Genomic DNA, 18,634 nt, shown 5'->3' with positions numbered 1-18,634 from the left:
TGTAAAAATCAATAAAATATATTAGAAGAAGAAGAAGAAGAAGAAGAAGAAGAAGAAGAAGAAGAAGAAGAAGAAGAAGAAGAAGGAGGAGAGAGGAGGAAGAGGAGGAAGAGGAGGAAGAGGAGGAAGAGGAGGAAGAGGAGGAAGAGGAGGAAGAAGAAGAAGAAGAAGAAGAAGAAGAAGAAGAAGAAGAAGAAGAAGAAGAAATGGGGACATGCAGGGCAGGAGGAGGAGGAGGAGGAGGAGGGGGAGGGGGAGGGGGAGGGGGAGGGGGGAGGGGGAGGGGGAGGGGGAGGGGGAGGGGGAGGGGGAGGGAGAGGAGGAGGAGGAGGAGGAGGAGGAGGAGGAGGAGGAGGAGAAGAAGAAGAAGAAGAAGAAGAAGAAGAAGAAGAAGAAGAAGAAGAAGAAGAAGAAGAAGAAGAAGTAGTAGTAGTAGTAGTAGTAGAAGAAGAAGAAGAAGAAGAAGAAGAAGAAATGGGGACCTGCAGGGCCCAAGCTCACACTGGGTGTCGGGAAGCAGGTGTAAAAAGGAGGACTTGAACAGAAAGGGCAAAATCGGTATTGCTAGCATGTTCAGTCCATCTTCACAGGAATAAAAGAATAAAGGAGAAAAAATAACCCACAAAACTTCTGAGGGAAAGAACACTTTCAAAAGACTGTGGGTCAGAATCCTGGTCACAAAAGATGACAGCGTGGCTGGAAAATAGAAGCCCTTGGGATGAACCCAAAGGAAAGCTATAACTCATATAATTCTTCCTGGCAAGACATTTGAGGTCATCCTAAAACCGGCGGGGAAACTGGACTTATTTGGAAAATTACCACAATAACAGGGACAGACACTACCAAAAATGTCTGTGGTATACAAAACGCCAAGGTCGATATCAAGGTGACAAACTTTGTTCATTCAAAAACACCATGTATAATCCTGTAAGCTAGTGAAAAGGGTATTGAAAATAGGGTACTTCTTCAATATCATTAAAGATTATATACAATATGGTATTCCAAAAAAAGTGGACTGTCACATTTAAAACCGTTCTGTGTGTACTCTGAAATGGTAAGAAATGCATAAGAAAAACAAAACAAAGTGATTACCTGCAGCTATTATGGTTACTAAGAAACGCAAGAGAACCAACAGGGCTTAGTTAGGTGGCACAGCAGACAGTGCTATGTCACTTTCCTCATGAGCGCACCAAATAGCTCCATTTCCCTTGGATGGGGCCAACAGACGGGGGCAAATGCCACTACTTCAAAGCGTGGCCCACAAAAACATCTTCCGTGCATAAATTCCACGGCAAACTTGGAGGCCACAGTTGTGTTATAAGATGGAAGGAGCCTAGTTTCCCAACTCATCACTTAGTGGGGAGGAACCACCTGGAAAAATGTGAGCAAGAAATAAATTTTTATCTTATAAGGACACAGATTTTGCTAGCACAACTACTCTGAATTATACAGTTAGGAAACAGATAATGTGGCAGGAAGGGAAGAGCAAAGGGAAATCATTTCATGCTAAATGGCAAACGTTTTTAAATAAAGAGCAATAAACAAGTAACCTGTATACCACATATTAGGAGGGGGGGGGGGGCGGATCTAGAAAAATAACAGATATAAAAGACCTGGATAGCCCTGGCTGGTGTGGCTCAGTTGATTGGAACCCTACTGGTTAGAGCATTGTCCCATGCACTGAAGGGTTGTGGGTTCGATTCCTGATTGGGGCACATAACCTAGGTTGCAGGTTCAATCCCCAGTTGGGGCCAAATCAGCATGCATACCAGACAAACCATCTGTTTCTCCCTCTTTCCCCCTCTCCCTTCCTCTCTCGCTAAAATCAATAAAAACATATACTCAAGTGAGGATTTAAAAAAAAAAACAAAAAAAAAAAACCCTGCATAAATCAAAAGATTTGTTTGTGACCAAATAATATTATAAAGATAAGTCTCCCCAAAAGAACTTAAACATTTAATGAAATTACCCATTAAGTTATTTTGAAACCTTAAACTGAAAAATACTGAGGGGAAGAGGGAATTGAGCACAGACACTGAGATAGATAGTAAAGCCTACTACAGTGATTATAATGACAAAAATTGCAAGGTTGTGCAAAGGAATAGGCAGGTAAATGAAATAAAACAGTAAGTCCCATGACAGATCTAAAGATTTAACACATGATTATGGTGCTATTTTAAGTTAGTAAGAAAAGGGTGACAATGAATAAATGGTGATAAAATAAATGTAGAAGTATAATCCTTACTTCATATACAAATAGATTGATTGTAGCCGAAACCGGTTTGGCTCAGTGGATAGAGCGTCGGCCTGCAGACTGAAAGGTCCCGGGTTCGATTCCGGTCAAGGGCATGTACGTTGGTTGTGGGCACATCCCCAGTAGGGGGTGTGCAAGAGGCAGCTGATCGATGATTCTATCTCATTGATGTTTCTAACTCTCTATCCCTCTCTCTTCCTCTCTGTAAAAAATCAATAAAATATATATATTTTTAAAAATAGATTGATTGTAGCCATTTTTTTTGTTTTTTAAACTACCCAGCTGGCATGGCACAGTGGTTAAGCATCAACTTATGAACCAGGAGGTCATGGTTCAATTCCTGGTCAGGGAGCATGCCCGTATTGAGGGTTTGATCCTCATTTAGGAATGTTTCTTTTTCTCTCTCTCTCCCTCTCCCCTCCACCCAACAAGACCTCAGGTGAAGATTTAAAAAAAAAAAGTAAACAATATATAGGTGAATATTTATAAAATCTTGGGGTAGATAGGGCATGGGGGAAAAAAGACTGACAGATTTGAATTCAAAGCATAGAATATCTGCACCTTGTAACCAAAAACTGAAAATTTTTCAAAATATATTTGTACTGATTTCAGAGAGGGAGGGAAAGAGAGATAGAAACATCAATAAGAGAGAATCATTGATTGGCTGCCTCTTGCACACTCCACACTGGGTATTGAGCCTGCAATCCAGGCATGTGCCCTGACCGGGAATCAAACCGTGACCTCCTGATTCATAGGTCAACGCTCAACCACTGAACCCCGTGCCCTGGCAGCAAGCTTTTTCTATATAAAAGGCCAAATAGCAAATACTTTAGGCTGGCAGGTCAAATGGTCTCTTGAATGGGCGTGGCTGTGTTCCAATAAAACCCAATTTACAAAAACAGACACTGGGCGTTTTCTCACCAGCAGCATCCGCATCACCTAAGAACAGTTAGAAATGCAAATTACCAACCCCCTCCCAAACCTTCTGAATAAGAAACTCCTTTGAGATCCATCTTGTTAAACAAGGAAGAGGTTATACCCCCTGCCAGGTGATTTGCCTTTGGAGAGAGAAAGGGATTTGAGCCAGCATTGCAGAGAGAACAACAAAGACAAACCACATTTGAGGCTAATGCCCCAGCTACAGTGGAATGCATGAGAAATCCAGTTTCCATCAGAAATGGAGAGATCAGCCTAAGAGTTGTAATGCCAAGAGCTCTCCCTGTGAAGTGACAGTCTCAAATGAAAAAGTTGAGGCAGGTTGCTGAAAACGGTTTGGCTCAGTGGATAGACTCACTGTAGGGGTGTCGAACTCAATCAGAGAAGGGGCCAAAATCTAAAATCCAGCCTAAATCGCGGGCCAAATGGTTTACTGAACAGTCATAAACTGACAATGTCATAAACTGACAGCGGAGTGCAGTGATGACAGCGCGGTGCGGGCCACATTGCAAGGCCTGGCGGGCTGGATTTGGCCCGCGGGCCTTGTGTTTGACACATGTGGGATAGAGCGTCGGTCTGCGGACTGAAAGGTCCCGGGTTCGATTCCGGTCAAGGGCATGTACGTTGGTTGTGGGCACATCCCCTGTAGGGGGTGTGCAAGAGGCAGCTGATCGATGATTCTCTCTCATCGATGTTTCTCTCTATCCCTCTCTCTTCCTCTCTGTAAAATATCAATAGAATATATTTTAAAAAAAAAAAATTGAGGCAGGTTGGATTAAAGCAGCTGGTGTGGTTGTTCGCTTGACCAAGAAAAAGCCACCTCAAAGAAAGACCAACGTGAAAGAAGTGACCGTGTTGGGGAGGAAGACTGCGGAAGGTTCTTCCAGGAACAGATCGGGGAACTAAATGGAGGAACAAAGGACTCAAGCCAGGGTGCCGAGAGGCAAACACTGTGGCCAGGAATGAAGGACAGATGGGATAAGAGGAAGACCGGAGAAGGAGAGAAGGGTCCTCAGTCTCCTCCCAATGAACCCTCCAAGCTGTCCCGAAGAGTTTTCTACAACCCACCTCTGAACCGGTCACACGCCCCTCAAGAAAGCTTTCCAGGCCTTCCAGACAAAATTCAAGCCCCACAATATAGTGTCAGAGGAACTCTATGCTCTGTACACCCTTTCCACTCACCATATCCTCAGCCTTCCTCCAAGCATCCTGACACAGTCAACCCCGCTCACATGCCTCTCCACCTCTGCTCATGCTGTTCCCGCCCCAGCCAGCCCACCTCTACCTTCAGACCAAGTTCTTGAAAAGCATTGTTGGGGGGGAGGGAGGAGGGGAATATATGTAATATTTTCAACAACAATTATTTTTTATTTTTTAATACATTTTATTGATTTTTTACAGAGAAGAAAGGAGAGAGGGTTAGAAATATCGATGAGAGAAAAACATCGATCAGCTGCCTCCTGCACACCCCCTACTGGGGATGTGCCCGCAACCAAGGTACATGCCCTTGACCGGAATCGAACCTGGGACCTTTCAGTCCGCAGACCGACGCTCTATCCAGTGAGCCGAACAGGTTAGGGCAAGAATTATTTTTAAAAAAAAGAAAAGCATCCTGGAACATAAAAGCACAGACAGCATGATTAAAATCTAACTTGGAGCTTGACAATCAGATCAGCCTGGAGTCAAATTCTGGCTCTGCCATTTGGCAGCACTATAACCTTGGGCAAATTTGTTTTCTTTCTGCTGTCTCAGTGAACCTCAGCATCCTCAGCTGTCAAAGCGGAACAGTAGTAACTACTCCACAGAGCTTCTGTGATTAAACAACTTCAGTGACACAGCAAGTGCCGGCAGAGCACCCGGCACCCACCTAATTAATGCTAGCTTCTCTGCCCTCGTCTATGCCAACCAGAATTTAAAAACCCTGAAAAGATCTGGGAATAGCATTCTATCACTGAGGGCCCTGTGGATTATTGGAGCATTAAGATCAGAATTCAAGACCCAGGAGTTAACGTAGAGAAGTTACCCAAGCTGTGTTCCTTCCCTGATAAAATGCAGACCGGAACCATCTCACCTTGCCTGCCAACAGTTAGGACAAAAACAATGATGACCTCAAGTGCCCAGGACATAGCCAATACCCACTGGCACCATCATGACTGCATCGGCCCTATCGTATAGGGTTGTCTAGTCTTTCTTAGGTCCCCTCTACTGCTAGGGAGGAAAAGTGCATCTTTTCAACTGCTCTCATGTTCAACTTAGAAGATGTAGAGATTCGACTCTGTAAGATTCACATACATGTGAGAGAGGTGGCCTTCTCGTTGGATGAGCCTCTACCAGGCCCTTCCTGAGATGCCCCAGGACAACTGAAACAAGAGAGCTGGAGGGATCAGCTGCTCTGGGAGACTCGATGGGAAGAGCCGGGAATAAAGAAGGCTTTCCTGACCGCTGACCAGAGAAAGCCAAGGCTTGGGCAGCCAGGCAATCGGAGGTCCTTCCCCACTGACGGGGGAAACTGAAGAACTCCTTGAGACTGCAGAGAGAAAACAATGAATAAGGAAAATTTTGAGTCAAAATGATGGCAAATAGGAAGAGACAGTGAGCTACACTGTCTCTGAAATGCTCATGGCAGTGAGAACACTTGATTTAAGTCCTAATTAGGATCCTCTGAAATTATACAGTTTATTACTGCATTCATTACACCTGAATAGTTAGCTATTTCTTTATAGAGTATATATGCAAACCATGTCTACCACACTTCCTGGGATTTAGGGACTTGTCAAGGGTCATTTTTGATAAATCCAGATTTTTGTTTTTTTTTCTGCCATCTTTAGATTCTAGGCCTGCATAACACGGAACACCACTAAATAGTACAAGAAATGGTTAAAGAGTAAATGAGTAGAAAGAACTCTCTGCGGAGTAAATTTTTATAGAGGGACTTAGAGGCCACACTTAAACCTAAAGTCAAGGAATTACCTAAGGTCAGGAGCAAAAATTAAGACAAAATACAATAAGACCTTCCCAAGAAGACTTACATTTCCATGGAAAAGTACCTCCCCAACACATCTGCCACCTCTTTTACCACTTGTATTTGGGTATGACAGATTGGCATGACAATTTACATGCCCTAACACTGCTCCAAGGCCCTAGCCAGGTAGCTTAGAGTGTCGTCCCAATATACAACAGTTATGGGTTCAATCCCGTCAGGACACATACAAAAATCAATCCATGAATGCTTAAGTGGGTGGAACAGCAAATTGGTGTCTCTCTCTTCCTTCCTTTTTCCCTCCCTCCCTGAAATGAATGAATGAATGAATGAATGAATGAATGAATCTGCTCCATGAGCATCTGAGTTAATGGTTACTTTGAGTAGCCATTAATGGTTCTGGGTACTCAGGTAAAAAACCTTTGGTTGCGTCAACTGTCCTTCTCACCCCCCACATCTGGTCCATCAGCAATCTCCTCAGACCCATCTCAGAAGCAGACTACTTCTCACTACCTCCCATCCCCAATCTCCAATCTCCCAGATCTGACTCGCCACCCTCAGGCCAGCAGTAGCTGTGTTGCACGCAATTGGACGTGAGCAGAGCCAGGAGCAAGGGCAGATAAGGAAGGCAGGATGGAAAGCCCCAGGTGCCTAGAAATCAACTGTACCAGAGCCTCCCAGACCCCAACCTTAGCTCCCTAGAGATTAGAGATGACATCTATGCATCTGTTGCATTTCAGCTGCAGCACCAGATAAGCAACTAAAACACTCAGGGCTGACATCAGAACCAGATGCACTGAGTAATGACTGCCCTGGCAACAGCCGACCAATCCATGGGGATGACGCACCAGAAAGGACACACCTGGAAAACTGCTGAGTATTCTATTGAGATCTTCCCCTGGGACCGCCTCTAAAATCTTCACCCCTCTAAGCCTTAGGCAGGAAGACCAGGAGGGCTCTCCCTCACAGATGCATGCTCGTCCCTTTCCCCCCCCCCCTCCCTACCTCAGGCAAGCTACCATTAGCTTCTTCACTCCCAAGCTCTAAGGGCGCTTCCTTTACCTCAATAACTCAGATCCTAAGCCCATTTCTTTTAGCAATTACTTCTTCTACCTCTGTGATTTACCAAATAAATGTTCTCCTACAGTTTGGGTCTTGGCTATCAGCTATTTCCTAGCCAGAACTCAAGTACCGAGGTGGCTGAACCCAGGTCTGGTCTGACCCCATGGGTCAGACACCGGCTGCCCCTCCCTCCCTGTGTGCAGTCTAGTCTTACACAGCAACCATCAGCCTGTCCTGTTCAAAGCCAAGTCAGTCCACGTCGCTCCTCTACTCAAAACTCTCTAACGGCCCCCCACTTCCCTTCCAAAGTAAAAGCTGCAGGCCTTTGCCACGTTCCACGTGGCCTGATGTGATCCAACTCCCATTGTCTCTCTGTCCTCAAAACTAAATACCGTCTTCCTCCTGCCGCAGGGCCTTTGTATTTGCGGTCTTCCTCACTGGATACGCTCTTCCTCCCGCTCTGACGCACTTCCCCCACATTTTCACTCAAGGATGACTCAGGCCTTCGAGGTCTTACCCTTCCTAAAAGTCCAGCTCCCACCCCAATCCTCAACACCCCCAGTCCTGACAGATTCTATTTCAGAGCACAAAGTCTCCCTGTCTGCCTCCCCACCAGCGTGTGAGCTCCATGCGGGCAGGGAATCTGCATGCAGCGTCCAGAGTGCCAACCACACAGCAGCCTCTCCATAAATGCATTAAATGTGTGAAAGGCCCATGAGAAGGAAAAGCTGCAAGCAGACCTCAATTACTGGAGAGCCCACAATCTAGAACCTGTGATAACAAGCTACAAAGAGCAAAGCCAGGGGGGGGGAATGGAGTGCCATAAGCACACAAAGCGCTTGTAGAAAGCCCGTGGCAGTAATGCACAGCTTCACCTGGAGCAGCCATGTTCCCCAGCACACGGATAAAAGGAAGCCCAGACACGGGGGCCTTCTGAGCGAGAGAATAACTGGAAGAACAGCAGGGAGCGAAAATGAATTAATGAGGTTATCCGGCTTTGAGATTAGCGTGTTGGGAGGTTTATAAGCAAGGCCTGGAAACAGGTCATGGGACAACTGTAAAATGTTTAAATTTTTAAAGCCTAAGAGAATTCTTTTTTAAATACTTTTTTAAAAATTTTATTGATTATGGTATCACATAATTGTCCTCATCTCCCCATTCCCATCCCAAATCCCTCCCCACATATGTGTCGTCCCCCCCCGTTGTCCATGGCCACTAGCTAGGCCCATATGCATGCACACAAGTCCTTTGGTTGATCTCTCTCCCTTACCCCCACCCTCCCTACTTTTTAAAAAAGCTTTCGTTTACACGTAAAAGCACTATTTAACTGCAAATTGTAACTGCTGACTTTTAACTCCCTTAAGCAAAAGGGGAAAATTCCTTAAGGTTACCAGTGCTGCCAGGAATCAGTCCCTAACTGGACCTCGGGTTTGTCTTTAGAGATCCTGAAGAAGATGACAATAGCCAACTCAGGATTTCCAAAAGCCAACAAGCTAGACCTTAGGTTCCTTGAGGGCAAAAGATTGAATTTTATCAACGATTCGATCAACAGCACCTGGCACCAAATTAGAGCATGGATTGATGGAGCTTACTCCTTACACATGGGCTCACTCCTGGGCCCCTAATTCATTTCTGCAATGCTGAGCCAGGCTGGTAAGCCAAGACAAGTGGGAACGGGAAACTGAGGCTGATAGTTAAATGGCCAAGCAGTTTACAGCCATCTACTGTGTTTCCCCAAAAATAAGACATCCTCCGAAAATAAGACCTACTTACAGGTTTCCTTCTGAGTGAAATATAAGGCATCCCCCCGAAAATAAGGCCCCTCCTAGGCTAAACATGAGAGATTTGGTCCACTGATTCTGAAAGAAATGGAGTCACAAGAAATTCACCAGGAAATTCAGGAATTGTATTGTCATGATGATGTTCCAGAAGATGATGACATGATTGTCATTGAATAAATGAGTAAATTCTTGTTACTGTAGGATTCACAATTTGTCTGGTTTGTGTTGACAACTACCGTACTACCGTACCGTAGACAGGTAATAAATTTCCTTTATTTTCATTTAACAATAAATGTGTACCGTATTCTTCTTCATGGAAAAATAAGACATCCCCTCAAAATAAGACCTAGCGCATCTTTGGGAGCAAAAATTAATATGAGACACTGTCTTATTTTCGGGGAAACAGGGTAGTAAATCCAAAATCCTTTCTTCTGTAACCAAGGACACTTAAAAGGTTTGCACCTCTCCACAACCAGAGAGTAAATAGCTTAAATCACCCTACTCCGGGGATAGATACCGGTAAGCAGAGCTAGGAGGACGGGAGAAGTTAAGGGAATAAATCTCATTTTGCCACATCAGCATAAAACTGACATTCTATTTAGATCCTCCCCTAAGACCTCCCCTAAATACCCAGTCTTTAAACACCCTCAAAATAGCCAGGCCAGTGTGGTGCACTGGCTGAACATCTACCTATGAACCTGGAGGTCACAGTTTGATTCCCTGTCGGGGCACGTGCCTGAATTGCTGGCTTCATCTCCAGTGTGGGGCAATGATTCTCTCATCATTGATGTTTCTATCTCTCTCCCTCTTCCTTCCCCTCTGTAATCAATAAAAAATATATATATTTAAAACAAGGACCTCAAAACGAAGATTCCAAGGGAAGGCCCTAATGCTCACTCTTCCTTCCAGGAGCATGCGGGAGCCTTTCTCTCCCCTCCCCCCACAAGCATGCATCTCCTAAACTCTAAGGGACCCCCATTGCGGCTTGCAACCAGGGAGCAATAGGTGGCAGCAGCAGCTAACCCCCTGTGCCCAAGGCCCCTTTTTTCTGAGTTCTTACCCAAAGTAGGCCAACTTGGGCTCATTTCCCTGCCTAGTCTCTCTCCTATTGCTTCTTCTGTCCTAGGCCCTTCCTTGTGTCAGTCTCCAGCTTTAACAAACATCCTCTAAAAATCACCTGGTCTTGCGTTGTGAAATCTTTCCTGCATGAAGTCAAGAAACCACATGCTACTGGCCAGAGGCAAGACCCGCTCAGGCCAGGTTCGCCTTCTGGTAACAATGCTAAGTCCACTAGCCTTTGCTACATCAGCAGCACAGGGAGTGTAGCATGAATCCTGTCAAAACCCGCTTCAGTCTATTCCAGCCAGGGACTTCCATGAGCTTCTTTGAATCAACTTAATAGACATTAACTCTCAGGCAATTACCTGGGTCACAGTCAGAAAACAAAACTGCCATTGAACCATCTGGAATAAAAAAAAGACGGTCAATATGAAAAGCTATTGAAATAGCTAGTTTAGCAGAAACCGGTTTGGCTCAGTGGTAGAGCGTCGGTCTGCGGACTGAAAGGTCCCAGGTTCGATTCCGGTCAAGGGCATGTACATTGGTTGTGGGCACATCTCCGGTGGGGGGTGTGCAAGAGGCAGCTGGTCGATGTTTCTCTCTCATCGACATTTCTAGCTCTCTATCTCTCTCCCTTCCTCTCTGTAAAAAAAAATCAATAAAATATATTTATTTTAAAAAAAGAAATAGCTAGTTTAAAGAAAAATAAAAAGAAAAAAGAAAAAAAAACTATCACTCCCCATTCCAAGCAAAGAAGCCAAAAGAAAAATGCCCTGGTATTCAAAGAAAGAAGCCATTTTAGCACAGGAAATAGTCTAAAACGCAGAGAGCTCATGCCCAGGCTGTCGGGTGAAACAGGTGATGGGCACATCCTTTCACCGAGCAGGTGTGCCATGAGGGGCTGACCCTGGGCATGCCCACTGCTGGCCTTTTAAGAGGTCGGTGCCCAAAAGCTATTAAATTTCGGATGAGTGGAAAGAGGCCAGTTAGCGATAGGTTCACAAGTGATCCCGACAGATGCTGCAAGAACCCAGCACAGAATTTTTTGAGGGGAAAGGCCCTTCACAAATCCCACTGAACTCCGCCCTGCCCCACAGTGGAGTCCGGGGTTTATCCTCACCCAGCCCAGCCCTCTCACCACCAGAATCAAACACCTTCGGGGGCTGAGAGGACAAAGTGAGAAGGTGATGGGCTGTTGTATAGACAACGGGAAATGGTGAGGCCACCTGCCTAACAACCATTCAAATGCAAAAAGCGTAATTTAAATGCTCCAGATGCCCCAGGTTCTAGCCGGTGTGGCTTTAAAGAGGAAGAAACTGGCGGAGGGAGGAGGTCACATGGCCAGCTAATGACAGCTCAAAACAGACCGTCTCGGGACTCCCCGTCCCACATCCCCGGCCTTCTCTCCGCACATGGATGACTCCCATGTCAGCAGGGACCGCATCTTCCCCCTCCCTCCCGCCTCCCAGAGTAAAAGTAGCAGCTACTGCTCACGCCTCGGAAACCCCGTGAGTGCCTTTCTTCCACCTGCAGTTGCCCTCATTTACCCTTTGCCCTGATCATCAAGCATTTCCCATCAGCCAGGCTTACAACCCCCGCAAGCCTGCAGGCCCAGTTCCTGACAGCTACTACCCCCATTCGGGGGGGGACACGGAAAGTCCGAGGGAGGAGAAAATGCTGCACCGCTGAAGGAGTCACCCTCAGAAATGTCAGTTTCTCTTTGCAGCGTGGTGGTGGCAACAACAAGGGGAACCCGCGACCCCAGGGTGGGACAGGCCAGAGGGAAGGGCCCGGGGTCGGAGCAGCTGCTTCTAAAATTCCTCGGCGCAGCCTTTGTAGGAAGGAGACAGGAGAGCAGAAATGGAAAAGGCGGCACCCCCGCCCCGCCGCCCGCCTGGGTGACCCTGATCCCCGCCGGGGCGCCGGTGCCCGCCCGCACCTCCCGCGGCGGAGCCAGGGGAAGGCGACCCCGGGCGTGGGGGCCGAGCACCCGGGAGGAGCAGGCGGCGGCGGCGCCAGGCCAGCCCCGGGGGGACCCCACCACCGGGCTCCCCGCGGCGCGGCCTGAGGGCCCGTGGCTGCGGCTCCCGCGGTCCGCCCGCGTCCCGGGGTCCGGCGGGCCCGGCGGGGAGCGGAGGCGGCCGGACATCCGCGGGCTCCTCCCTCGGCGGCCGGCCGGGCTGGGGGCGCGCAGGCCGCGCCGCGGGGCCGGTGACAGCGCGCGGGGGCCGTGCCGGGCCGGCCTCGTGGGCGCCGCGGGCACCTCGCGGCCCGGCGGGGCCCGGCAGGCGCGGCCCGCGGGCCGGGCCGGGCGCGGCGGCCGGCGCTCACCTGGCTGCAGCTCGCGGGGCTCCCGTCGCCGCACGCCTCCTCCCGCCGCAGTGCCCGCCGCCGCCGCCTCTGGTCCCCGCAACCAGCAGCCGCTGCAAAATGGCGCCGCGGAGGGGCGGGCCGGGGGCGGGGAGCCGCCAAGCCGCCCGCCCCCGCGCCGGCCGGGGCCCACCTCCTCCCCGCCCCTGCCCCCCGCCCGCCCGCCGGCGCCCCCCGGGAGAGGCCGCCCCCGCACCCCGAGCCCGCCGCTCGGCATCCCGGGCCTGGCGCCCCTCCCGCCCCGCGCCGGTCCTCCCTCCGCGCGCCCGCGGGGGCCTCTCCTCCCCCTCCGCTGCCGGGACGCTGCCCCCCGCCCGGCCTCCCCGCACACCTGCTCCCGGGGACCCACCTGGCACGCGGGGCGCCCGCCCGGAGTGTCCCCGCCCGGCGCCCCTCCTCACCCCGCGCTGGGTCGGCGCGCGGAGACGCTGGCCGGGCAGCGGCGGGGCATCGGGCTCAGCGGATCGGGTGTTTTAAGGCGATGGCACCTTTTCGGCAGGTTTTTTGTTTTGTTTTTTTTTTTGGTTTTTTTTTTTTCCTTCCTGGCGGGGAGCTCCCCGTGACGTCACGGGATCGTGAAGACCAGGGGGTCTCGGGCTCCAAAGTCCCGGGGATCGATCGTGCTCACGGGCGGCTCTGATTCAGCGGGTGGAGGTGCAGCCCGAGCGGCCGCGGTTCTAAAAGGCCCGGGGGGATGCCCGCCGAGCGGACGGGCTGCGGGGCGGCCGGCGGGGCGGGACCCTCCGCGCATCGCAGCCTCACCTGGAGCGCTGCCCCGGGCGCGGACCGCGGCCCCGCCGGCTGCGAGGCCGGAAGTCTGCAGGGAGGCTCCGCGATTAGCGCTTCCGACCGAGTTCGCAGGTGACGCGGAGGCTGCGGCTGCCTGGGGACCGCACTGAGCGAGCCGCTGCGGAACACCACCCTCTGAATGCACACCGCCGCCCCCGCCCCCCAAAAACAATTAGCACCCTCCTAGCACTTCCATCTTGAAACCTGCTTGCTATCACACTCCGATGATAACTGACTAGTTCCCGGGCAACTCTGGAGAAGGCTGAACAAGTGTGGACCGTGGCTGATATCACGTGGAGGGAGCAGATTTTATCATCTGAGTCTTCTACCAGTTTACATACAGTCTGGGGGACTCCATGTGATAGGTACCACACATGTCAGTGTGTGTGTGTGTGTGTGTGTGTGTGTGTGAGAGAGAGAGAGAGAGAGAGAGAGAGAGAGAGAGAGAGAGAGAGGAGTGGGAGAGAACCAGCAACTGTGGAAATTTTATAATATAGGTGTGGTCTCTAAAAACATGTATTATTAAAATATGTCAGTTGGCTTGTGAAATTCAGTACACACTGGAAAGCCAGGTGTTTTGATCCCCATTGAAAGTGGGAAGTAGAAGAGATGAAGATCTGTAACTGGCACCTTAAAGAGAAAAATTCATATAACATCCCCACTTCCTGCTAAAATAGCAAGAGCGTTTTCCCACCAACCTTTTTTTTTTTTTTTTTTTTGAGTACTATGTGTTCTGCCCACCCAGGGATGTTGACATCTTCTGGAACAGAAGTTGGAAGCGAACTGTTGCATCTTCAGTGTCTCCCTCTCCCTCTGTAGACTTTAGAGACTTTCCAGAACTGTCCTAAAAAATTCCACTGCCCCAGCTCCCAGCCGTTGGCCTTCATGCCTCTTCCTTCCCCCTGATCTCCATGTCTCCCTGCTTTCTCAGACGTCAACAGTGACCTTCTCACTGCCAAATCCAATTGCCTGTTTAAGGTCCTTTTCTTCATGGATGGCTCTGTAACATTCCACTGACTTCGCCCTCCTGCTTGAAACTTTCTTAGTGACATCACTTGGTCTTGCTTACTGTCATGTCCTTCCTACATTTCCCCCACTTTCCTGTCAGTGATGTATGAACTGCCCATGTTTACCTCTAGAAGATTTAGTTTTCCTTATCTCATTTCTTTCCATCTTTTCCCCTGCTCTCTCCTCAAACCCCCTCTGAAGGTCAGCCATTTCCACACGGTTCCCCAATCTCTCTGTACTTCCAGATACACACTTCCATTGTTACCTAGACAACCTCCTCTGGATAGTATCCTAGAATTTTCAATTAAACACACACACACACACACACACACACACACACACACACACACACACACACACACACACACACACACACACCACACACACACACACACACACACACACACACACACACACCCGCTACTCAGCTCATTATTCTCCTCCCACAAACTTGTTTCTGATCTGGGTTTTTCTAGTTTTTTTTAAATATATATTTTATTGATTTTTTACAGAGAGTAAGAGAGAGGTAGAAAGAGTTAGAAACATTAATGAAAGAGAAACATCAATCAGCTGCCTCCTGCACATCACCTACTGGAGATGTGCCTGCAACCAAGGTACATGCCCTTAACCTGAATCAAACCTGGGACCCTTGAGTCCTCAGGCCAATGCTTTATCCACTGAGCCAAACCTGTTAGGGCTGGGTTTTTCTCATTTTGCCACCAGAAACTTTGAAGCTGACCTTGACTGCCTTTCTCAGCCCCGATGACCCATCTGTCACCTGTGACCAACTGGAACCGGGAAGCGTGTCTGAAATTCTCCTCTCAGCATTCATTACCCCAGACTCTTACTCGCTCTTCCTTGGATTGCTGAAAAAGCTTCTCTCTGGCCTCTTGGCTTCAAGAATTATCTCCCAAAGCCATTCTTGTTATCTTCCCAAAACACAGAACTGACCACCTCATATCCCTTCTCTAAAGCCTTCGGGGCCTCCCAGTCTATACAATAACCTTGGGGGAGGAGGGGGCGGGGTCAGAGCTTGGGCTATTTCGTAGAACACTTGCCTTCACCAACTAGTCTCCAGCTATTTCTTTTTTCTGGACAAAAATATTATTTTTTACTGCTGATGGACTGCAGTTGGTGTCAGGGGATGACCCTGGTTGCAACCTTGCCTGCAAGGTCGTAATGCTTCAATGAGATCACGTCTATAAAAAGTGCTTATTCAGCGCTTGAATATGTAAGTGTTCGATCCGTGTCCTAATTTCATATAATTATTTTATTGTCATCATCAATTCAAAAAATATGTGAAGATTTTCCTATTCTTTTCCTTTTATATTCTATTCATTTCTCTTTCCTATTTCAGCTGACACTAATAGGGTTTTTCCCTCCCCCCCTTAACTTCTCTAAACTAAATCAGCAGAATATATAAAGAGTGTTTCGTGGCCTGGATAATTTGACTGAAAGTTCTGTCATTTCCAGGCTGTGTTATTATTGAAAGGTAATGGCAGCTTGGAACTATTCCATCTTTATACAGTGCTTTTCTTTACAGTATTTATATCCAGTATCTCTCTGGAGTCTAGAGCTGAGGTTGGCAAACTATTTTTGTAAAGGGTCAGATAGTGAATATTTTAAGCTTTATGGGCCAGGAAGCAAAATCAAGGATGCTATATAGGTACTTATATAATTAGTGAAAACAAATTTCCACAAATTTTTATTGATGAAATTCAAAATATCATATATATATATATATATATATATATATATATATATATATATATATATATATATATAAAAGGCTAAGTGACTGACCATACGTCTGTCTGACAGTCATACCAATCTACTAGCTGGTACATATGATGCACACTGGCAATTTAAAAATAAACATTGATTTGTGCATGCCCAATACATATACAGCTTTCGCTGGCACCCATCGCACATGATGCTAGAATGTATCTGAAGACCAAATATTGTTTAATTAATTGATCAGTCATTGTTTTTATCAATGTTGTTTTATATATGTTTTTGTTGTTTTTATATCATGTCCTTATTGTTGTTATATCATGTTGTTTATTTATTAATCAATTTATCAGTTTTTATCAATGTTGTTTTTATATCATTTTTTGTTATTTTTATATCATATCTGTTATTTTTATGTCATTTGTTATTGTTATTTATCAATCAATTTATGTATTTTCATATACATTTTACTAATTTTCTTTCATCTCTGACACTTCTATTATGAAGGGTGAATAGTGATACTAAAATATTTTTTATTTTAATTTTATAATATTATATTATATACTAGAGGCCTGGTGCAGGAATTCATGCACAGGTGGGGTCCCTCAACCTGGCTTGTGATCAAGGCCTATCAGGGGCCAGCCAGCAAGGGGGAGGGACCGCGGGAGGTTGGCTGTGGGAGTGCACTGATCATCAGGGGGCAGCTCCTGCGTTGAGCATCTGCTCGCTGGTGGTCAGTGCAAATCAAAGTGACAGGTCAACTAGTCGTTCTGATTGTTTGGTTGTAAGGGTCGCTTAGGCTTTTATATATATAGATACTATTTTGACATGTAATTTTTTGCAGTAACACAATTACCGCACGAATCTTTCTTCCAATTAACTTCCTTTCAATGTGCATGAATCCATGCACTGGGGCACTAGTCATAATAATAATTGAGTATAATATTTTTGTAATACAGGCCACTAAAAATAATAATAATAATAATAATGAAATTGGGAAGGGAAAAAGATTTTGCTCAAACTTCAGTTAGTGTCTCCTACTATAAATTGATTACAAATGTTCACCTGTAAAAACCATCCTTAGCTAAAACTGGTTTGGCTCAGTGGTAGAGCGTCAGTCTGTGGACTGAAAGGTCCCAGGTTCGATTCGGTCAGGGGCATGTATGTTGGTTGCGGGCACATCCCCATTAGGGGGTGTGCAAGAGGCAGCTGGTCGATGTTTCTCTCTCATCGACGTTTCTAGCTCTCTGTCTCTCTCCCTTTCTCTCTGTAAAAAATCAATAAAATATATTTAAAAACAAACAAACAAACAAAAAAACACCATCCTTAGCTGGTACCAAAACAGGCCATCTGGTTTCTGTCCCTGTCTTCCTCTGAAACCGCCAGGTAAATTAGCTTTTTGCACAATCCAGGAGATCTTCTCTGCAATATCTTACTGGAACTTTCTGGAGGCATTTGGCACAGTTGACACTGCATTTCCTGGAAAAGCTTCTCCCTTGGTTTTGTGGCTGCATTTCCTATTAGTTCTTCTACTTCTCTGACCTTGTTTTTCTGTCTCCTTTTCACATTCCCCTTCCCCCTGCCCCCTTCAACAAAGGTACTGGCTGTGTCCATTCCTCTCAAAAGCCCTTCACCTTAACCTTTCCTCTGGCTCATTCTTACTCGTCCTTTAAGTCTCTTGGCCTCTCCTGGAAACCTCCCCCAAGCCCTCAGGCTGATATGAGTGTATATGGGCACGTCCTAGCATTTAGAATAAAGTTATCTTAAAAGTATTTGTTTCTCTGCCTCACTCTCCTGCCTCACTAATTGTCAGCTCCTCCAGGGCAGAGATCTTGATTGATGTGCCCTTCGCATAGTGCCTGCTAGATGCTCAGTAAGAAATCAATGATTTCAGCTGTTGGACTGAACCAACATGGACTGACCACAGGTGGAAGGTGAGATGAGAAAAAAATTAATCCTCAAATTCCTGAAAAATTGGAAGCCAAGGGGGAAATATAAGTTAGAGACAAAACAAAAAAAGGCCTCAAATGTCACAATAAAAATATGGGGCTTTAGCCCTAGTTTGTCTGGCTCAGTAGATAGACCTTTGCCCTGCGGACTGAAGGATCTCGGGTTTGATTCTGATCAAGGGCACATACCTGGGTTGCAGACTTGATCCCTGGGGGGGATGTGCAGGAGGCAGCCGATCAATGATTCTCTCTTATCATTTATCTCTCTCTCTCTCTCTCTCTCTCTCTCTCTCTCTCTCTCTCTCTCTCTCCCCCTTCTCCCTGTCCCTCTCCCTGTCCCTCTCCCTCTTTCTCTTCCTTCCTTTCTTAAAGCAATTAAAAAAATTTAATGGGGCTTTATATAATAAAGAAGTCATTTGAACCAAGAACCTAATAGACATGCTTAGTCTTTGGAGAAAACAACACAGAACTGTAGTAACTATACAAAGTAAAAAAGAGGCAAAACGAATCCCGACTGTAAGAACTCAAGATAGTGTCACCCTGTGGGGGGATATGACAAAGGAGAGGCCCATGGGGTCTTCTGAGGAGCTGGCCATGGTCTATGCCTTGATCAAGCACGTGGGCATATCCATTTCATTAATCTGCACACTTACGATATGTGCATGTTTCTGTATGTATACTACAAAAGATTTATTAGGTAACAGCAACAACTAGA

General features: G+C 47.1%; 1 protein-coding gene across 4 annotated transcripts in view; it reads right to left on the bottom strand.

Annotated features, from left to right (window-relative positions):
* The window catches only part of SLC23A2 (solute carrier family 23 member 2), a 120,555-nt gene extending 107,629 nt beyond the window's left edge, over window positions 1-12,926 (bottom strand). For 3 of the 4 annotated variants that reach the window (XR_014795239.1, XM_084886808.1, XM_084886810.1), the window contains exon 1: window positions 12,404-12,514. The gene's annotated coding sequence lies outside the window, so the exon portion shown is untranslated. Of the gene's footprint in view, window positions 1-12,403; window positions 12,515-12,791 lie in introns of those variants that run through there. The other variant, XM_084886809.1, reaches the window with a different exon arrangement.
* Window positions 12,927-18,634: the final 5,708 nt, after the last annotated feature.

This window comes from Pipistrellus hanaki (assembly GCF_964339955.1).
Source record: "Pipistrellus hanaki genome assembly, chromosome: 6".
Lineage (NCBI taxonomy): Eukaryota > Metazoa > Chordata > Mammalia > Chiroptera > Vespertilionidae > Pipistrellus > Pipistrellus hanaki.
The sequence above is the reverse complement of the archived record's forward strand: the minus strand, read 5'-3'. Positions and strand labels throughout refer to the sequence as shown.